We start from the raw sequence: 19,545 nt of genomic DNA, 5'->3' as shown, positions 1-19,545 counted from the left end.
AGAAGCTTGGCAGGGGTTGGTGGAAGCTACAGATCGGATGCCTCTGCCCATCAGACCCTAGAAACCAGAGCAAATGGGAACCAAAGAAAGTTCCAGAGAGACTCAGGTTGGCACCTCTCTGGTCAAGTTCCCAAATCCCGGATGCTCATGCCACACAGAGGATACATAGATTTATCTCCGGATGGAGGTGGATTTCCATTTTTATTCTTTCTAAACTCTTTCAGGGCCTAACTAGAGGCGGGTTCTCAACCCCAAGTTCCCACTGGTTCTTTCCCAGCATGCTCACTGAGCACACTCAGACAGCCATCTTGACTGAGATCCTCTGCTGGCACAGTGAACTGAGAATGGAAAATCCTAAAGTGAACCGCAGGCCCACGGGGTGAGGGGCAGGCCTTTGCTGGCAAGAAATTAAGCACACGGTCCATCCTTTCTCACATGATGGATGGAAAAGGTCTGACATGGAGGCCTGGCAAATGGAGCCTCCACAGAGAGGCCTCTGCCACAGGCCTCACAGCGGCATAGACCACTCCAATTCATACGGGTTTGGTGAAGTCCACTCTACCACTTCTTCAACAAGGAAGGGAGCTGAGTCATAAAATGCTATTTCCAATCCTGCACATTAAACTATTAACATACAGACTCCCAAAGGATTTATTTTACACCTTCACCTTGAATTACATACATTATGCAGAACGTCAATATGTTGTGACAATTAAATTTCACCTGGTTTTTTTTTTCATTTGCCAGTCCTGAGGCTTGAACTCAGAGCCTGGGCACTGTCCCTGGGCATCTTTGGCTCAAGGCTAGCACTCTACCCCATGTCCATAGACCACTTCTGGCTTTTTCTGTTGATGTGAAACTGAGAAGGTTTCATGCATGTTAGGCAAGTACTCTACAACTAAGCCACATTCCCAAGCTTTGCCCCTGTTTTTCAGTACTGAGGTTTGAACTCAGAGCTTTATGCTTACCCCACTTTCTTTCTCATGGCCTGTAATTTACCATTTCAATCATTCTTTCAGCCTGGCTTTCTGCTAGCTATTTTGAAGATGTTGATTTTTCCCAGTTGGGGCCTGAACTTTGATCTTCCAGATTGCAGATTCCTGACTAGCTAAGATTACAATTGTGAGCCATCAGCACCCAGGACAGAGGATAGAACTCAGCAGTGGAATACACATGGTTGCCTAGCAAGGTCATGGGTGTTCAATCTCTATCATCCATTAAAAACTGCCACAAGGCACGGTGGTGCCTAATAATCCCAGCACTTGAGAGACTGGGAGAAGAGGAGCTCAAGTTCACTGTTGATCTATGCTATGTAGTAAGACTGTCTCAAGGGAACAGAAGTCACCTCCCACATTGGACATTAGGTCTGCCTTAGGAATTCGGGCTGATTAGGCTACGGCTGTGTGTCATGTGCCCCCTGAGAGAGGCTGCCCTGCCCCTGCGTGGACCACCCACCCAGGACACAGGCTGCAGCCAGTGACAGGTGACTCGCTCCCCTGCCTGTGCTTGTACTTATCCCCCCTCCAGTATGGAGGAATGAGCGGGAGCAGGAATGGTTCTAACTCCACATGAGCTGCACATGGCTCCCTGGGCTCCTGGAAAGGAGGGGAGGAGGCTTCGGTGGTCTCTCTGTAGAAACTGCCTATGAATGTGCATGTGAGGGGCTACGGAATAAAGTGAGTGGCTCATCAGAACACGGTGAGCACGTGACAGCCTCGCCACACGACGCCACCCACCCTCCCCAGATGGACTGCACTACCCAGTGCCCTGCAATCCCTACAGGAAACACAGACGCCACCCCTTGCCCTCCCCACAGCCTCCAGCTGTAGAATATTTTTCTACAGATGATGGCATGGGATCTGCAGAAAAGGAAGGGATGTGTTGTCCCAGCAAACAAGCCAGCCACAAATTTAATGTCACAAGGATGCAATCTGGCTAATTCACTTTCTGCTTGGTGCTTGTATGGTAACTACTTGTAAATATTCTTCTGCCTCTTTCCCTTGTCTCTGGAAAAGGGTAAGAAAGATCTCTGTGCTTTGAATTTTCCAACACCCTGAGTCATCAGCCTCCTTTCCTTCAAGATTTCCTATTAAGTATCCTTTCTCATTAAGCTCCATGGCCTATCACGTTAGCATACCAGCCAGAGCTTTGGGCTCTGCAATACGTTGTTCATGCACAAACCAAACATTTGAATAGACGATCTGTTTGTGATGGTGGTACATGCAATGGCGGTGGAAGTGCAGGATGGAGAGGTGGGCATCTGAGATGTGCACGTGGTGGTTCTGGAGAACGAAGACAGGCCAGGAGTTCTTGTTGAATAGAACATGTCAGAATTGAGGTATCTGCAAGCCCCGCAGTAAAATATGAGGGGAAGGTGTGGGGTTTCGTTTAAACACAAGCCTCATGCATTAATGTTTTCACTGATTTATCTTCATGCCAACATGTCCTGATGTAAATGTGGTGATCTATAATGTATCGACCATAAACGTCAACAGCATATTTGAAAGCTGACTCGGGAATGAAAGGCTCATGGTTGATGCTGATAGATAGGGTGTCCTACCCCCACGAAATGCTAACCCCGCACGCCCTGCTCCCCACCGAGCTGAGTGAACCAGATGCACTTCGGTGGCTACTGACTTGCCTTGGAGATTTTGCCTTATGGCCAATGTGCCCAGTGCAAGGGGTGTGGGCCTTGGGAGTGGGGGAGGAATGGTGCATGCTCAGTGATCTCTAAAAAAGACTGTCAAGAAGGACAGCCACTCAGCAAAACCGTGGCCTTTCTAGTTGGGTTCTGTTCTCAAGAACCCAAGTCCTTAATCGGTGCAGAAGCTGGCTGGGCCAGGGGCTGGAGGCGTAACTCAGCTGGGAGAGTGCCAGCTAAGGAGCAAAAAGCATCAGGTAATGAGTTTGAGTGCAGTCTTGGGCTAAATTATAAAAAAAAAAAAAAACAACACTGAGTCAAAGCCACCCAGCTGGTGAGTGGCTGAGCAGATCTGGCATCCAGATCTGGTAGAAGCCACGCTAATCACACACATCCAGGTGTCTGATCTCCCACCCGGCCTGCCTGCAACTGGTCTCAGCGGCTGGCAGGGTGTCTGGGCTTGGGGAGTCTTTAGAGATCAGTGTGAGCCCCTAACACTCCTGACAGCAATCGCTTCCCTTGCTTTCTCCACTGGGTGAGAAATTCCTTACTGGTGGGAAGACAATGATCATTCTTTGGCCCTCATGAGCCAAAGGCCTGGCTGCCCTGGGATCCGAGGCAAAGTGCAGTGTAGGTTCCCAGGAAGGCTTGAGTGCTGGCTGTGTCTTGGAGTGGCTCAGGGCCCGTGAGCTCTATTTCCTCCTAGTGATAAAATGGCTGCCATAGCCTTCACACTTCCATTTATGTATGTGACAATTCAGCAAGAAAGCTCTGCCACCGAGTCCTGATGAGGACCAGCGGTCCTGTGTCCTGAGAGCATGTGCCTCCCTGCAGTCTGTCGAGAGCGGGAAAGGTGCTCACTGGCCAGGGCTGTGGATGAGAGTGCCACGCTAGGCCACAGGGAGAGAACTCAGGACACCCCACTTCCTCATTCCATCTCCTGAGCTCGGCTTTGGGTGTTGGGTGGAGCCACCTCCACCCATTCTTGCTTTCTTAGACTTCACTCTCTGACAAGGAGATTCCATCCAGTGCACTGTGAACAGGGAAGATTAGTAGAGCCCAGAGCCCTTCAAGTCAACCTTGGCTAACGTGATAGGCCAAGGAGCTTAATGAGAAAGGATACTTAATGGGAAATCTTGAAGGAAAGGAGGCCGATGACTCAGGGTATTGGAAAATTCAAAGCACAGAGATCTTTCTTACCCTTTTCCAGAGACAAGGGAAAGAGGCAGAAGAATATTTACAAGTAGTTACCATACAAGCACCAAGCAGAAAGTGAATTAGCCAGATTGCGTCCTTGTGCATTAAATTTGTGGCTGGCTTGTTTGCTGGGACAACACATCCCTTCCTTTTCTGCAGATCCCATGCCATCATCTGTAGAAAAATATTCTACAGCTGGAGGCTGTGGGGAGGGCAAGGGGTGGCGTCTGTGTTTCCTGTAGGGATTGCAGGGCACTGGGTAGTGCAGTCCATCTGGGGAGGGAGGGTGGCGTCGTGTGGCGAGGCTGTCATGTGCTCACCGTGTTCTGATGAGCCACTCACTTTATTCCGTAGCCCCTCACATGCACATTCATAGGCAGTTTCTACAGAGAGACCACCGAAGCCTCCTCCCCTCCTTTCCAGGAGCCCAGGGAGCCATGTGCAGCTCATGTGGAATTAGAACCATTCCTGCTCCCGCTCATTCCTCCATACTGGAGGGAGGATAAGTACAAGTACAGGCAGGGGAGCGAGTCACCTGTCACTGGCTGCAGCCTGTGTCCTGGGTGGGTGGTCCACGCAGGGGCAGGGCAGCCTCTCTCAGGGGGCACATGACACACAGCCGTAGCCTAATCAGCCCGAATTCCTAAGGCAGACCTAATGTCCAATGTGGGAGGTGACTTCTGTTCCCTTGAGACAATCATTAATGAATGAGATTCCTGCCTTGCAAACTACTGCATCTGTGCATCCATGCTTGCCTCCCAGTCATATTTCCAGTATATATTTTAAGAAGTAAGCTCATAATTTAGAAAATATAAACAAAAATGGTATTTTTTTAAAGCCAGGTTCTCTTCAGTGTCCTCCCTGCCCTCACAGCTCTTCTGAGGGATCTGTGTTTATAGAAAAGCCCACATAGTAGACAGCCCAAGCGTAGGCTCCAGGCCCTCAGAGGCCACTCAGCCAGCCCACCACTCCGGTGTGACCCCACAGAACCCCCTAGGGTGGCACCACCTTACCCAGAGGGGAGCGATAAACCCTGGGAGCAGAAACAGTGTCCCACAGAGCTCGGAAATTACAAGAAGCAGCTGAGCGAAGGTGCCTCACACCTGTAATCCCAGCTATTCCGGGGGCTGAAATGTGGATAAATGCAGTTCAAAGACAACCAGCCCTGGAAGAAAAGTTCTTAAGATTCCATTTCCAGCTACCAAGCAGCGATTACTAGTAACCAGATGGAACCGTTATGACCATGCCCTGTAATGGCAGCTTGTGCTGGGGCCAGTATTAAGTAAATTAAAGATAATTTGAATGCAAGTATTTCATCACCTCCATCAGAAATCCAAGGAGACTACCGAGTAACTAATGGGCAGGCAACATGGGAAGACCTGACAGTTCATGAGAGAGAGTCATTGTATTTCCCATGAGCCACCACAATGCTGGCAGGGAGCAGCGAGCTCAAAGTGGTTTCTTCACATTACAGAACAGCACACAATTCAACACTCATGGATTGTTTATTGCTGCAATGTTCTGGGTCATATATTTTGGAGTATGACTGACCACCAGTAGCTGGAACCAAAGAAATAAATTGTTTTTACAAAAAAAACACATAAAGAAAAAAAAAGCCAGAAGTGGTGCTTCGGCTCAAGTGGCAGAAGCACTGGCCTTGAGCAAAAAAAAAATGTCCAAGAGCACTGCACAGCCCTGAGTTCAAGCTCCAGGACTGGCAAAAAAAAAAAGGACAAGGAGCTAGGCTCGTGGCTCATAGTTGTAATTCTAGCTACTCAGAAAGCTATCTGAGGATTACAGTTCAAAGCCAGTCTGGGCAGGAAAGTCCATGAGACACTTACCTCCAATTAGACACCAAAAAGCCAGAAACAGAGCTGTGGCTCAAGTAGAAGAACACCAACCTTGAGCACAAACGCTCAGCCACAGTACTTAGGCCCTGGGTCCTGGGTTCAGGCATCAGAATTGGTGCATGCATGTGTTCCCATGTACACACACAGAGTGAGAGAGAGAGAGAGAGAGAGAGAGAGAGAGAGAGAGAGAGAGAGAGAGAGAGAGAGAGAGAGAGGGAGACTACTGTGTTGGTCTTTCTGTTCAGACAGCATTATCTCCAAATCTCAGTGTTTGCAGCAGGGCTTCATCAGTCACAATTGCAGTGGTGGCTTGCTACTCAACTTCTATGTCTTAACTTTTAGGTGCGAGGGGGCGGGGGGGGGTCACAGTGGCTGAGGATGCTGGGAGTGGACACAGGGATGTAGAAAAACGGTGATCAGATCCATTTCTTGGTCTCTGTTTTGTAAAAGAAGCAGATCTTGGCTAGCTGTTCCTCCATCTCTTTGTGTGAGCCTAGTCTAGTAACCGCAGATCCCAGACCTGTGTCCAGGAGTGTGTCCACACACAGAAGCCCAGCCCCAAAGCTGTGGTCTTTATCGCCACCCAGTGGTCAAAATAGCAACCAAGTGGATGGGAAACATTAAATCAATTCAAGTGAACCACCTGCGATTTCAATCCACCATTTAATTAAATGTATCTGGAGACTGCCACTTAGACCCATTAAAAGCCAAATAATGGTGTTTTGGTGTAAATAGTTCCTAATTTTTCTTCATAAATTAATGAAACTGCATATATACATATATTTGCGCAGAGATAAACCTCCATAGATAGAACAGGTAAATGTACACAAGCCATTTTTGCAAAATATGGCCTTGTAAAAACAAACTTTTACTGTCTAAAGGCATTTACAAAAATCCGTTCTGTGGCTTTATTTGTTCAAAGAAGTTCACCCAGAAGTGGAGATGGATGTAGCTCAGTGGTTAAATGCTTTACACAGCGACCACCAGCCCAGCTTCTGATTTTTTCCTTTTGTGACAGATTGAGGTTTGAACTTGGGGATCAAGTGCTGTCCCTTAGCTTTTTTGCTCAAGTCTGGCTCTTTGCCACTTGAGTTACAGCCCCATTGCTGGCTTTTTGATAGTTAATTGGTGACATGAGTATGGTGCTTTTTTCTGCCTGGGCTGGCTTCAAGCCTTGAACTGCAGATGTCAGCCTCCTGAGTAGCTGGGATTATAGACATGAGCTGGGATTATAGGCCCCTGGCCTCTGATGGGGTTGTTGTTGTTGTTTCTTTAAAAGACATTAATTGGAGTCAAAAGCTGACAGCTCAGGTCTGAATTCCTATCTAGTCAGAAGGCAGGATCTGAGAATGGCCATTCAAAGCCAGCCTGGGCAGGTGAGACTGTGAGGCTCTCTAATTTATCACCAAAAAAGCTAGAAATAGAACTGTGGTTCTAGCGGTACAGCACCAGCCTTGAGTTCAAGCCCAGGACCAGCTTTACAAAATTATTCTGATGAAATTCCAAGTCTCTTAGGGGCAGGGATGGGATCTGAGCCTGGGAAGAGCAAACACAGCATGGAGACCTGGTCTGACCTCTGGTTAAAGCTCTAAAAAGTTCTGCAAGGTTCTTGTCTGGAATCTGCCATTTTTCATCAGGGAAATGAGGTCAAGCTGTTCTTGAGAATTAAGTGAGGCCCTGTGTGTGGCCCCTGAACACCTACCACACACCCAAGCCACAGCCCCAAACACCAGCCACAGGCCCCAACCACAGACCTCATCCACAACCACTAGCCCCAGCCACAGGCCCGGAACCCCAGCCACAGCCATGAATGCTGGCAGGCTCTGGCCTCTCCACCAGTCTGTTCTCAGTGCTGAGCACAGGGCCTCCATCAGCCCCTCGTTGGGCTCCAGTGATGGTGTTTTGAGAACAAGTGGCCCATCGCTGTGGCCAAGGCAGTAGCTCCTTACCAGTCTCACTGGTCCCCGCCTGCCACAGACCGGGTCTGTGCCTCTCTGGGATCTTCCTCAAACACCGTATTTTAGTCGAGGTCTTCCTGAGAGGCAGGACTGGGAGGATCAAGAGCCATGAGACTTTCTGAGTGACCAGTGACTTGAACTGGGGCCCCAGGCACTGTCCTCTAGCTTCGTCTAAGTCGGTGCTCTGCCACTGGAGCTTTTGGGTGTTTTGTTGGAGATAAAGTCTAACGGACATTTCTGCTTGGCCTGAAACCTCGATCCTCAGGTCTCCACCTCCTGAGTAGCCGGGAAACGATAGGGTGAGATACAGGAGCTGGTGCATGGTGCAGTGCTGAGCTGCCCTGAGAGGTCATGTCCACAGGCTGGAGAGAGGGGAAGACAGGGCCTCTCTCACTCTGCATCTCCAGGCCTGAAGCCCCCGGGGTCAGTCCCGGGGCCCAAGGGCCAGAGATGACACCCCACCCCCACCCTGCCTCTGCTGGAGGTCCAAGGATCCTCCAAACCAAGCCCACCTGCTGCTGTCTAGATGACCCTTAACCCAGGCAAGAAGATGCCTAAAATGAGCCTCACAGCAGCCCCAGGCCCACCCCCAACCCCACCGTGCTGCAGCCCGCCCTCCCTCCCAGACTCTGTCCCAGGACTTCCTGCCAATCAGCTCGTTTGTCCACCCATGCGCTCAAATGTGCCTGCTCTGGTGAGCCTGCTTTGCTCCCTCGGGAAGAACTGTCGGCTTCCTGCTGAGTGTGTGACCACTTTTCACTCTTCAGCACCAGCTGTAGCCATTTCTGCCCCCTCCCCAGCCCTTTGTGAGATCCAGGAGATCATGGCACATCGCTGCATTCCCAGTGTATCACTAAAGAATTGCTGGCTGACAATGAAGGCTTTTTATCGGGAATAAAGTTCTATTTTACAATTCAGTCAACACCCAGCGTCCCCTTCCTTAATCTTTCCATTTCCTTTGGATTTACACTGTTATTGTTGCTTGTTTGTGTGTATTCTAAGCCAGGGTCTAGCTCTCTAGCCCTAGCTGGATTCAAAATCCCAAGCTCAAACAATCCTGCCCCAGCCACCAAAGTAAAGTGGCTGGGACTACAGGTGCATGCACCGTGCCCTGTCTTAATGCGTCTCAGGAAATGCTGTCTCCGGTGTGAAACCCTGGGATGCTACTTCTTTCCACGCCATGCCAGCAGGCACACTGACTTCCTTGGTATGCTGATGGACCTAACCAGCTTGTGCTGCCCACCATGGGACTCTCCGGCCAGCCACAGTATGGACAAGCTGCGCCCCACTTCCTGGAGCGTTTGTTGTTTTAACTTGCAGGAGGCAAATCAGCCTCAAGAATCAGCCTCAATATTCAAACATGAAGCTAATAAACCCTGAAATATAAATATACCACTTCCCCGCCCCCCGCCACAGAACCCACAGCAAACCTTTGCTTTCCTATTCCTCTCTTAGCCCCGGCCCCGCTGCACCCACAAGGCATGCTCAGGGGCAGGGTGGATAGGGTCTGCCAGCCAAAGGTGGGACCAACCAGAAACACTGGCTTTGAAGGTGGGCTTGCCTCTAGGTTCTGCTCCTTCCCCTTGGGACAGCCAGGGAGAGGGAGGGCTGGCGCTCCTGGCTCTCCAGAGCCCTCCGAGTGAGCCTGGCAGGGTGGCTCCAGGATGGAGGCCCCCTAAAGGACTGTCCAGTGGAAGTGAGGACATGGGTGGCTATTCCTGACCACTGGGGACAGTGTGGAGACCCCTGCTGAGGCTGTATGTTGGTGCTGAGATTCAGGGAGAGTTCTGGGGAGGGCTCCTGCCACCAGCACAGAGGCGAATGCTCTCGGGGGTCTCACTCACCCAGCTGATGTCCACCTCACCTCAGAACCTGACCTCTGTAACCTCCAACCCGCTGTCATCCATGTGACGTAGAGTGCTACGAGAGCTGGTAGGTTTTCTCGTGTCTTTGCATCTCTCCCCTACCTATGGGGCAAGCCCTTACATGGAGTCCTTCACTCCACCCCATGCTAACCCCTGGAAGTGGGTGCTGCTGTCCCCCCACTTACAGAGAGGGAGCCACGGCTCAGACCACCCAGCGACTTGGTGGCTGAATGGATGTTTTCCATCACAGGGCTGATGGAGGCCCTGAACCAGGCAGTGCTGGACCCTAGCGCAGACCTCGCCCTAACTCCAGTCAGGAGCCAGCCCCAGCTCCCCCACCCTGTGGCTTGTCATCTTTGGTCCCCTGCCTCCCAGGGCTGTGGTCTGGATCACAGAAGTGGCCACATGCTCTTCCTGCAATATCCACCAGGGCTCAAGGAGGAGCAACATCCTGCAGAAACAATTATCTGTCCTATTTTTTTTTTTTTTTTTTTTTTTTGCCAGTCGTGGGCTTGGGCTCAGGGCCTGAGCACTGTCCTTGGACTTTCTCAAGGCTAGAGCTCTACCACTTGAGCCTCAGCACCACTTCCAGCTTTTTGCTATGTATGTGGTACCAAGGACTCGAACCCGGGTATTCGTGCATGCTAGGCAAGCACTTTACCACTAGGCCAAACTCCGGGCCCCTTATCTGTCCTATTTTTAATTCATATGTCTCTGTGTGTATGGGGGGGAAAAAGGAACTAAACAATCCCCAAAGATAACCTGAAAAAAAAAAAACCTCTCCTACTCTCCCCGTCCAAGGGCTTCTCAGACCTAAGTTATCTAGTTATTCATCATCTCTCATAGCTATCTTCCTGAGAACCAGAACAAGGCCCCTTGTCTTGAACAACTCCATTGTGCGAGGTGTAAACTACATATAGGTCTGAATTATAAGTTTTTCTTTTAATGAACAGTTTCTGGCTTTCAAGGCCACAGAATAATTAGAATGAGACTAGTGTTGCTTAGCACAGGCCTCCGGGTAATTGGTTTAACGAATAGGCGGGGATGTTCTCTAATTAGCAGGTCAGCTGTTTCCACATAAATGTTTCTACAGCTTAGAGAGCTTAAAATTGTTCTTTTGGGGTCTCTGCTCTCACTTGAATGATTTGTCCTTGCCTAGCACACAGAGAACTGAAGTCACCTGACACAACTCCAATTCCAACCCCCACCCGGAAATCTGGTTCTTCATTTGGGAGGAGAGACTTTAGTTCTCACTTCTGCTCCTTATCAGTCCACTTTCCCCTATCTTAACAAAGTTCCAGCTAGAGAGTGGAAGGACACCAGTCCACTTAATGACTGAAGAGGAAGAGGAGGGTGAGTGTACCAGACAACCTCCACTGGATACTTGCGAAGCCTCGGGGGTCCTCTTCTCTCCTTCACGACCAGCAAGGCTCTGAACACGCCGCTATTAGTAAATCTTGGCAGAGTACATGAATTCACACAAGTTATTCTGTGCTGTGTGCGTGCCCCAAATCACTGCTCAATCCCTTCCATGAATGTGCCTATGGAAACCAGTCACACCTTGTCTGGAATTATTTGTTCTAACACTCACAATGGCAAAGTAATTCCTGAACACACCACCTGCAAGAATGTTGTCCCCCCACACACACTTTTACTCTGGATCCCGTGATAGGGCATATCAAACTTCACTTCTACTCTCTTAGCTTCCGTAACTCCGTTTTGCTCTTGTGACTCCATCTTGAAGACAGGACTGCACTCCCACCTGTGTGAATAGGTCCTTATAATTTGGCATCTGAGAATTATCTAGAGACCCACTGTCCGTGTGTGTTCCTGGGTAACGACACAGAGCATGCTGCCTTGCTCCACATGTCTCAACACCCTGTGGGGCTTGCACCTGCAGGGAAAAACCTGTGACCCCATCACTGCACTAGGCCCTCATGGAGGCCACTGAGCAAGGGGGTTCATGTATTCCTAATACAAATATTTCCACATGGAGGAAACATCTCATTAACGCAACTATGTACAGGCTAGGCATGTGGCTCCTCCCAGGAGGAGGCAATCTGTTGTTGTGACAGACATCTGAAGGGAAAATATGACAAGCTATTACTTATTCTGAGATGGCTTGGCTCCCCATTTCTGAGCCCAGGATGGGACAGAACCTGGTGAAGCCTGTTCACCTCACGCTGGATGGGGCAGAGACGCAGAGCAGGAGGTCTGGGCAGGAGGGAAGGGACTCCAGTGATGTAGCCACACATACACATACACACTACCTCCTGCAGTTCCACAAACTTCCCTATGGTGCCACCCGCTGGGGACCAGCCTCACATGGGAGGCCTCTGGGACATTTCCTACCCAAACCACAACCCACAGACAGTGAAACACAGGACAAATCCACAGCACAACACCGCGGGGCTCAGTCTCTGAAGGGTCTCAAGAAGCCTCACACACTCACAAATTCAAACTAGACACTTTGAAAAGAAAAGGCTACTCTTACAATCTATCAATGACATAATCTTTATTCCAACTTTTTCTTATAGAGTTTGCATAAATGAAAGTTTAAAAAAATCAGCACTTTTTAATTACTATTAATCATACAAAATGGTGGGTTTCACTTTGCCATTGACACATGGCTATGCAATGTTTTGGTCTTATCTACCCTGCTATACCCAACTCTAATACTTCCTAGTTAATTGATCTACTTAAAAAAAAAGAAAGAAAGAAAGAAAGAAAATGAGTGTTTGGATAGTCTGTCCTACATGATGTCCCTAATAGGAGGCCAACTCCAGAGGGCCAGGGCAGCTCAGGACAGCACAGCACAAACGCTAGGCCAGTTCAACAGAAGCAACTACCCCCATTCGTGAGTCTCGTCTTTCTGTCCTATTTTGTTGTGGCTTTGTGTACTGGTCCTGGGACTTGATCTCAGGCCCTGGATGAGGAGCCAAAAAGCATCCCCCATTCTGAGGCAGTAACCATCTTGTTTATATAAACTATGAGTGACCCAAAAGCGCACATAAGTTAAAGAAACAGAATTGTTGCTCCCGTAAGTTCCACGAACTGACTGTCTGTGTTAAAATTAACCAAAACTTGCAGAAATTCCAGGGACAGCACTATTTGCTAAGCCATAAAACTACCCTCAGATAGCTAATTACGACTCAGCCATAAAACTACCTCCAAATGGCTAATTAGAACTCAACCAGCATGGGAACCTACCCTTAGCTCCAATCACCCTGGAATGTCCCTAACCCCCACGTACCTTACTCAAACACCTAGTTGCTGTAAATCTGTGGTCTTTGCCTTCATAAGCCCTGTATCAGCTCAGGCCCTCCTCCTAAGCTCCATTGTGTTGGTGTGTAAGGAAGAGGCCCAAGCTGCAGCCGCCTGAATAAAGCATTGCTTTTGCATTTCAGACTGTCTGGCTCTCGGTGGTCTTCTTGGTGGTGGTCCTGTGGCATAGGCATCATCCAGGATACCCCCAGAGACCCCCAAGACCCCAGACCCCGAAGGTAAGAAAACAGCGCTGTTGATTTGTTTTGTCCTGTCATCTATCTGTCTGCTTCACTGTCGCTTCGAGGACGGCCGCTCCAACTCGTATTTCTCAAAGGGATTGCCTAAGTGAATGTGCTTGTATGGCAACCCTGGAGGGACTGAGAGACGTAGAAGGGGGCCCCTGGAACCCCTTCTTAGTACTCATAGGGCATAAGCAGTCTGGTTTTTGACCGACACTGACCGGGAAGGTCTCCTAACCCGAGACTCAACTGGCCCACCTTGCTCTTGGGTCTGCTCCTTCTGTTTCTCCACAGATGTCAGCAGACCAATTTGGGAGATCTCCATCTAGTAATTCTTTTAAGACTCAGGCCTGTGTGTATTGGATTTTCTGTTTTGTTGGAATTGTCTTACCCCTTTGTTATTTTGCCATGGGCAATGTCCCATCCAGCCCCCTAGACTTGACTCCAGCTCACTGGAAGGAGGTTAAGGAAACGAAAGATTCTTGCCCCCCTGATAGTAGTTTTTGCAGGTAGGATGGCCTTGGCGAGCCAGCTGCCAGAGAATGGACATCTCCACGAGGTTCCTCCTGATAGTTTTCAGGGCCCTGAGGTGTCTTCTTCACTCTGACTGCTGCCAGGCATGACATCAAAATTTGGGGGTACCTAAAGATCTCTGCTTTTGTCTTGTTTTGTTAGGTGTTTTTTGTCTTGTCTGGTTTTGTTTTCGAAATTGGTACCAGTCCTAAATATGGATCCTTGTGATTTTTGTGTGTTTATGTCTTTGTTATTTATTTGAACATTTCTGGGTCTCAGGCCTGGTATGGCCACTCCTGCGTGGCTGCAGCTGTAACAAGCCCTGGAAAAATAAATTTCAGCTAAGTTGTCTTGTTAGAAAGCTTTGTCTTAAAACTTGGTTCTCACCTGCAAGAGTAAAATTGGCAAAACTCTCTTGACACTAAAGCTTCCGGATTTTTGCGCACTTTAAGATCTTTGAGTGTGAATGTGTGTGTGAATGTGTGTGAGTGAACATGTTCAAGGTTAAATTGTCAGCATGCTATGTGAAACAGTGGATGAGCTCATACTTGAAACACAAAGGCATTTGGGTAAATCTAAGTCTAAACTTCAAGAAAATTATTAGGTTTGAATGTTTTCCAGTGTCTCAAAGGATTATTGCATTATTTTAAAGAGGAACTCGTTAATAGGATTCTTCTAAAGATTCTGAAATCTGCATTTTTAAAAAATCTGGTATTGTAATGCATAGAGCTGTTCACATTGTAAGCATTGTATCTTGTTTAGCCCCAGAGGCATTAGGGAATTTGGAATTTATTTCCTTGAGTTAAAAGTTGGAGACAAGTATTAGAGATTTAAATGTGAATTTGTTTATCAGTGTCAGAAACTTTGCCTGGCTTTTAAAACTGTTTAGATAATCAAATGCTGAGAGAAAGGATAGGAAAACTTAGGATAGTCCTGTGTGGCCATCTTTGGGGGTACGAGGTGATCTGGCAAAGGTGCAGCTCTGCATTTCCATGGTGGAAAAGGCCATCAGGGAGGGTCCACGCATGCGGAAAGATGGCTGGCACAAAGGCTGTTCATCCAAACCTGGTCAGATGGGAAGAGTAGACCATCTTCATCCTATCTTTTCCTTGCAAATCGACACTAAAAATCTGATGGTAAAATGTGGGTGATGTGATTAGTATTCCTTAAACTGCCCCCTAAAATGTATTAAATAGGGAAAAAGGGTTTTAAAAGGAATGTTCAAAAGTTTATCTCCTTACAATTTGGTTTCATGTATTTTAGAAAAAGAAGGAAACTAAGTCTGGACTTTTGGTGCACTGATGATATTTATAGTTCTTGCATTAAGAAAAAACTTGAGTTGAAACTGTTATTGGAGTGCTAGGCAGTAACCTAAACTGCAAGGGAAAAAAAAAAATGCCTCTTCTAAAAGGAAGCCTTGAGGCAAAGGGAGTGCCTTGAGCCCTTAAGTGTTCTTCAAGTGCAAATAAAGGCTAAAGTGTTAAGTGTTTAAGCAAATATCAGTAAAAGTTTTAAAGAAAATTAGAAATGGGCTTCTGAACAAAATTTGAAAGTGAAGTCCTAAATGTCAGTTTCAAGAAAGAGAAAAAAGGAAAATTAGGACTACCACAATATTGCTTAATTTCTATTTTAGCTTGCTCTTGTCTCTTTATAGTGATTTCCAGCTGGCCCATGGAAGATAGCAGATCCTTATTCAGATGTAATTTTGGCCCTTACCAAGTTCCAGGTAAGATCATGCTTAGAGACTATTTCTGTGATTGACCACCTTGTTGCTTCTAGTTGGAGTCAAGTGGCCTTTGTAGAACTCATTGATCTGAAAACTGCAGTTCTGAGCCAGCCCGGCAAAGCAAAGTCTCTGTGAGATTGTGGTGTCTAATCTAGCAGCAGAGTGCTAGTGAGGCAGAGTTGCTTTGGAGCTCAAAGTGGCAGTGCTAACCTTGAGCTGGAGAGGTGAGGGACAACGCTCAGGCCCTGAGTTCAAGTCCAGCAACCAACCAAGTGAAATGCCAATGGGACATTTATCCCTGTGTGAAGAGACACTCCAAGCATCCCGATACAGTAAGCCACTGCTTGGATGGCAGAGATGGTTTCAGATCCTAGAGTCACTTGTGCTTGGCCATTCAAAATTAATCAGAGCCAGGTCATAGAATAGTTTGTAAGCATGCCTTACTAATGTCCATGTTTACTGGGCAGGAACATGTCAATCATCTGTAATAGTGGGTAGTTTACAATCCTGACCCCCGGGTTTGCTCAAAGCTCTAACTGAGCGAATTTTGAATTGACACCAGCCACAAATTCAGCAAAGTTTGTGGACCTGAGGCTTGTGTCCCTATTGTCTAGGCCTACACTGACAACTGAGGCATAGAGTCACAGAGATTAAGTTCCCCAGTCAAGAAAATGCCTTTGCAAATGGGTGCTAAGTAAACTACATTGTTGTAACCAAAGTTTGTGCAGTGTTGGGGGCCGAGTAACGCCATGTCTAACAACTTTCTGTTGAGACAAGGCAAGGCGCAAGAAGCAGGGCACGACTTGATTACGAATGGTTACAAATGTGTTATTGTTTATCACTCTCTGCTGGGACCTAGAGTGAGGATATATTAGCTGGAGGGACTTCCTCAGGAGGGGGTTTTGGGGGACAGAGATTTTCCTGCCTTGATGAAGCTCCGTGGTGTCTCTGTTCATACTCCAGGGAAGGAAGGCTGAGTGCGGGAGGACAGTGGGTCTCTCCTCTCGTGGCTTGGACTGGTCGGGGTGTGTTTTTCCCCATCCCTCCGACTAGTCGAGAGAGACTGGAGACGAAGGACCCCAACAGTGCAGTTAAATGTTTTCTATGATCTCCAATTCGGAGTAAAATATTGCTCCTGATATGTAATCTTGGCAACCTCTTGGTAAAACAGACTAAGCTTTTAGGTTCCCTGGCTAGATATAGAGACAACGTCCCCGAGTTAGCTGGAAGATGTTACAGAAGATGGATCTTCGCCCAACAACCTCCTTAAGATGAAGGGACCAGAGTAATTTTGGGAAAGTAAGACAGGATAAGTTAGAGGCATGGGAAAGAGTAGTAACAGATGTGCAAGAGTGGAGACTGCACTTGTGGGAAATGGCTACAGGTTCAAGTCTTCTGTTCCTGTCTAGAGAATCCTAGTCTCATTCAAATGAAATCTGGTTACTAAAAGTTGTCACCCTGGTATTACTTTGGAACCTCAACCCTATACTGTCCTAAAAACCAATGGGGTAGGGCTGGGAGTTTGGCCTAGTGGTAGTTTGCCTAGCATGTATGAAGACCCGGGTTCGATTCCTCAGTACCACATACATAGAAAAAAGCCGGAAGTGGTGCTGTGGCTCAAGTGGTAGAGCTCTAGCCTTGAGAAAGTCCAAGGACAGTGCTCAGACCCTGAGCTGAAGCCCAGGACTGGCAAAAAAAAAACAATGGGGTGCCAGCCTGCAAAACTGAGTATGTTCAGGTAAAGCAACCAGGAAATCATTGGAAGAATTCACCGAAGTCAGGACTTAGGTTAAGCCTCTTTAACCAGGCTGTGCAGAAATTTGCAGGTGACCCAGCAGGAGGTGTGACATTCCTTTGGAGCTGCTGAGAGATGAGGCTGCTGCCACACATTCTGTCCTGCCTGATTCCACCACCACCCCGCAGCTGCTTCCTGAGAGGACTGGAACTAAACCCTTGGTGGTGGGACATTGTCTGTGCAAAGTTCAAAGTCCCCTAGGTTTTTGCAGCCATTATGGTGACTCTGGATGGGTGAAGGGAATTTTCCATCCAGTGCTTAACAGCCTAGAGGTGACAGGTGCAAATGTAAATGAGCTATAGTAAAATGAAAAATAGAGAAAGGTTAGTAAAGGTTTTGGGAGAGGAGTTGGAAAAAGAAAAAAAAATGGTTTCTTATGGATAAGAAAGGACCTGGAAAGAATTGTCTTAAATGTTCTAAAAAGGGAGGAAGACAAATCCTAGAGTTCCTGTATGTAGTAGATGGTATGAGCATGTCTTAGCTAACAAGCAAAATTAGTATGCAATTTAGTCAGTCATGATGCAAGCTGGGTCAGGATTGGTACAGTGATGTGGAACTATTCTTTGTGCCCACCTGAGGGATTGCTAAGCATGGTTCCCGGTTGTGAGGGCTTTCTTGGGTGTAGAACTGGGAGGGCAAGCTATATACCCCTCCAAACCAAAGAATGCTATCTGCCAGAGTCTGATAAGTGTTGGCCCCCCAAGCCATGTGTTATCTCAGCTGGCACTGTTAATCATGATTCAATCCAGTCCTTACAGGCCTTACAAGTTGATCTGGGGACATGTTCATCGTCTGGTTTCCAGTACCCTGGCACTCGAGTGAACCTGCGCTGTGATTCCCAGCACTCCAACCACTGCGAAGATAGCGGGAAAGTGCTACTGGGTTCACCACTCCTAGATGAAGACGGCTTGTGAGGATCCTGGACTTTCAGACTCCCAGAGAAATGGACTTTGACACTTCTGGGTCCCAAACAGATGCTGACCTAAGACATCTGCATAAGTCAATCGACAAGCTCACTGACTCACTGAGGTCCCTAGCTAAAGTTGTCCTCCAGAACAGGACTAGGTATATTGTTCCTAGAGCTCTGAGAGTCACCCTGGAAGAATGTTGCTTTTGGACAAACCACACTGGGGTTTATAGCCTGGCAGCTGTAAAGAGGAAACTAGATGAGCAAGAAAGGGAGAGACAGGGGTCCCAAGGATGATATGAGATGTTATACAACTGGTCCCCCTGGGCAACTTCCCTAATCCTCTGCCATTATTGGCCCTCTGGTGATTAGTTTAATGTTACTGTCGATTGTCCCACGTGTAATTAATGCAATGATGTCCTTAGTAAAAAAAAAAAAAAAAGAGGATCAGAGTTATAAAACTGATAATCCTACACACCCGGTATAACCCCGTTTGTACTGAGGTAAATGAGTCAAGGATTTGACTAGGCAAAACAAAAAGGAGGGGGATGAGGAGCTAAAAAGCACCCCCCATTCTGAGGCATCTTGTTTATACAAACTATGAGTGACCCAAAAGCGCACATAAATTAAATAAACAGAATGGCGGCACCCGTAAGTTCCAGGGACTGGCCTGTCTGTTAAAATTAACCAGAACTCAGGGCCGGGAGTTTGGCAGAGTGGTAGAGTGCTTGCCTAGCATGCAGGAAGACCAGGGTTTGATTCCTCAGTACCACATACATAGAAAAAAAAGCAAGAAGTGGTGCTGAGGCTCAAGTGGTAGAGCTCTAGCTTTGAGAAAAATCCAAGGACAGTGCTCAGGTCCTGAGCTCAAGCCCAGGACTGGCAAAAAAAAAAAAAAAAAAAGACCTCTCATAAATTCCAGGGATAGCACTATTTGCTAAGCCATAAAACTACCCTCAGATAGCTAATTACGACTCATAAAACTACCTCCAAATGGCTAATTAGGACTCAACCAGCATGGGAACCTACCCTTAGCTCCAATGGCCCTGGAATGTCCCTAACCCCCACCTTACCTTACTCAAACACCTAGTTGCTGTAAATCTGTGGTCTTTGCCTTTATAAGCCCTGTAAAAGTTCAGCTCGGGGCCCTCCTCCTAAGCCCAGCTGTGTCAGTGCATAGGACGAGGCCCGAACTACAGCCCACCTGAATAAAGCCTTGCTTTTGCATTTCGGAACATCTGGCTCTCGGTGGTCTTCTTGGTGGTAGTCCTGCGACATAGGCATTACACTGGGCACCACAACGAGCATTTTCAATTCAAGGCCAGCACTCTACCACTGAGCCACAGCTCCACTTCCAACTTTTCTGGTAGTTAATTGGAGAAAAAGTTTCATAGACTTTCCTCCCCAAGCTGGCTTCAAACTGGGATCCTCAAATCTCGGCTTCCTGAGGAATTAAGATGACCAGATCCTGGTTTAGTCTTATTTTGGACAGTACTCGGGACTGAACTAGGGTCTCATGCTTGGTAGACAGGAGAACTCCACTACTGACTCACATCTCCTGCCCCTCACCTTCTCTACCACAAAGAA

Source organism: Megascapheus bottae, chromosome 1 (assembly GCF_031878675.1).
Source record: "Megascapheus bottae isolate mThoBot1 chromosome 1, mThoBot2.hap1, whole genome shotgun sequence".
Lineage (NCBI taxonomy): Eukaryota > Metazoa > Chordata > Mammalia > Rodentia > Geomyidae > Megascapheus > Megascapheus bottae.
The sequence above is the reverse complement of the archived record's forward strand: the minus strand, read 5'-3'. Positions refer to the sequence as shown.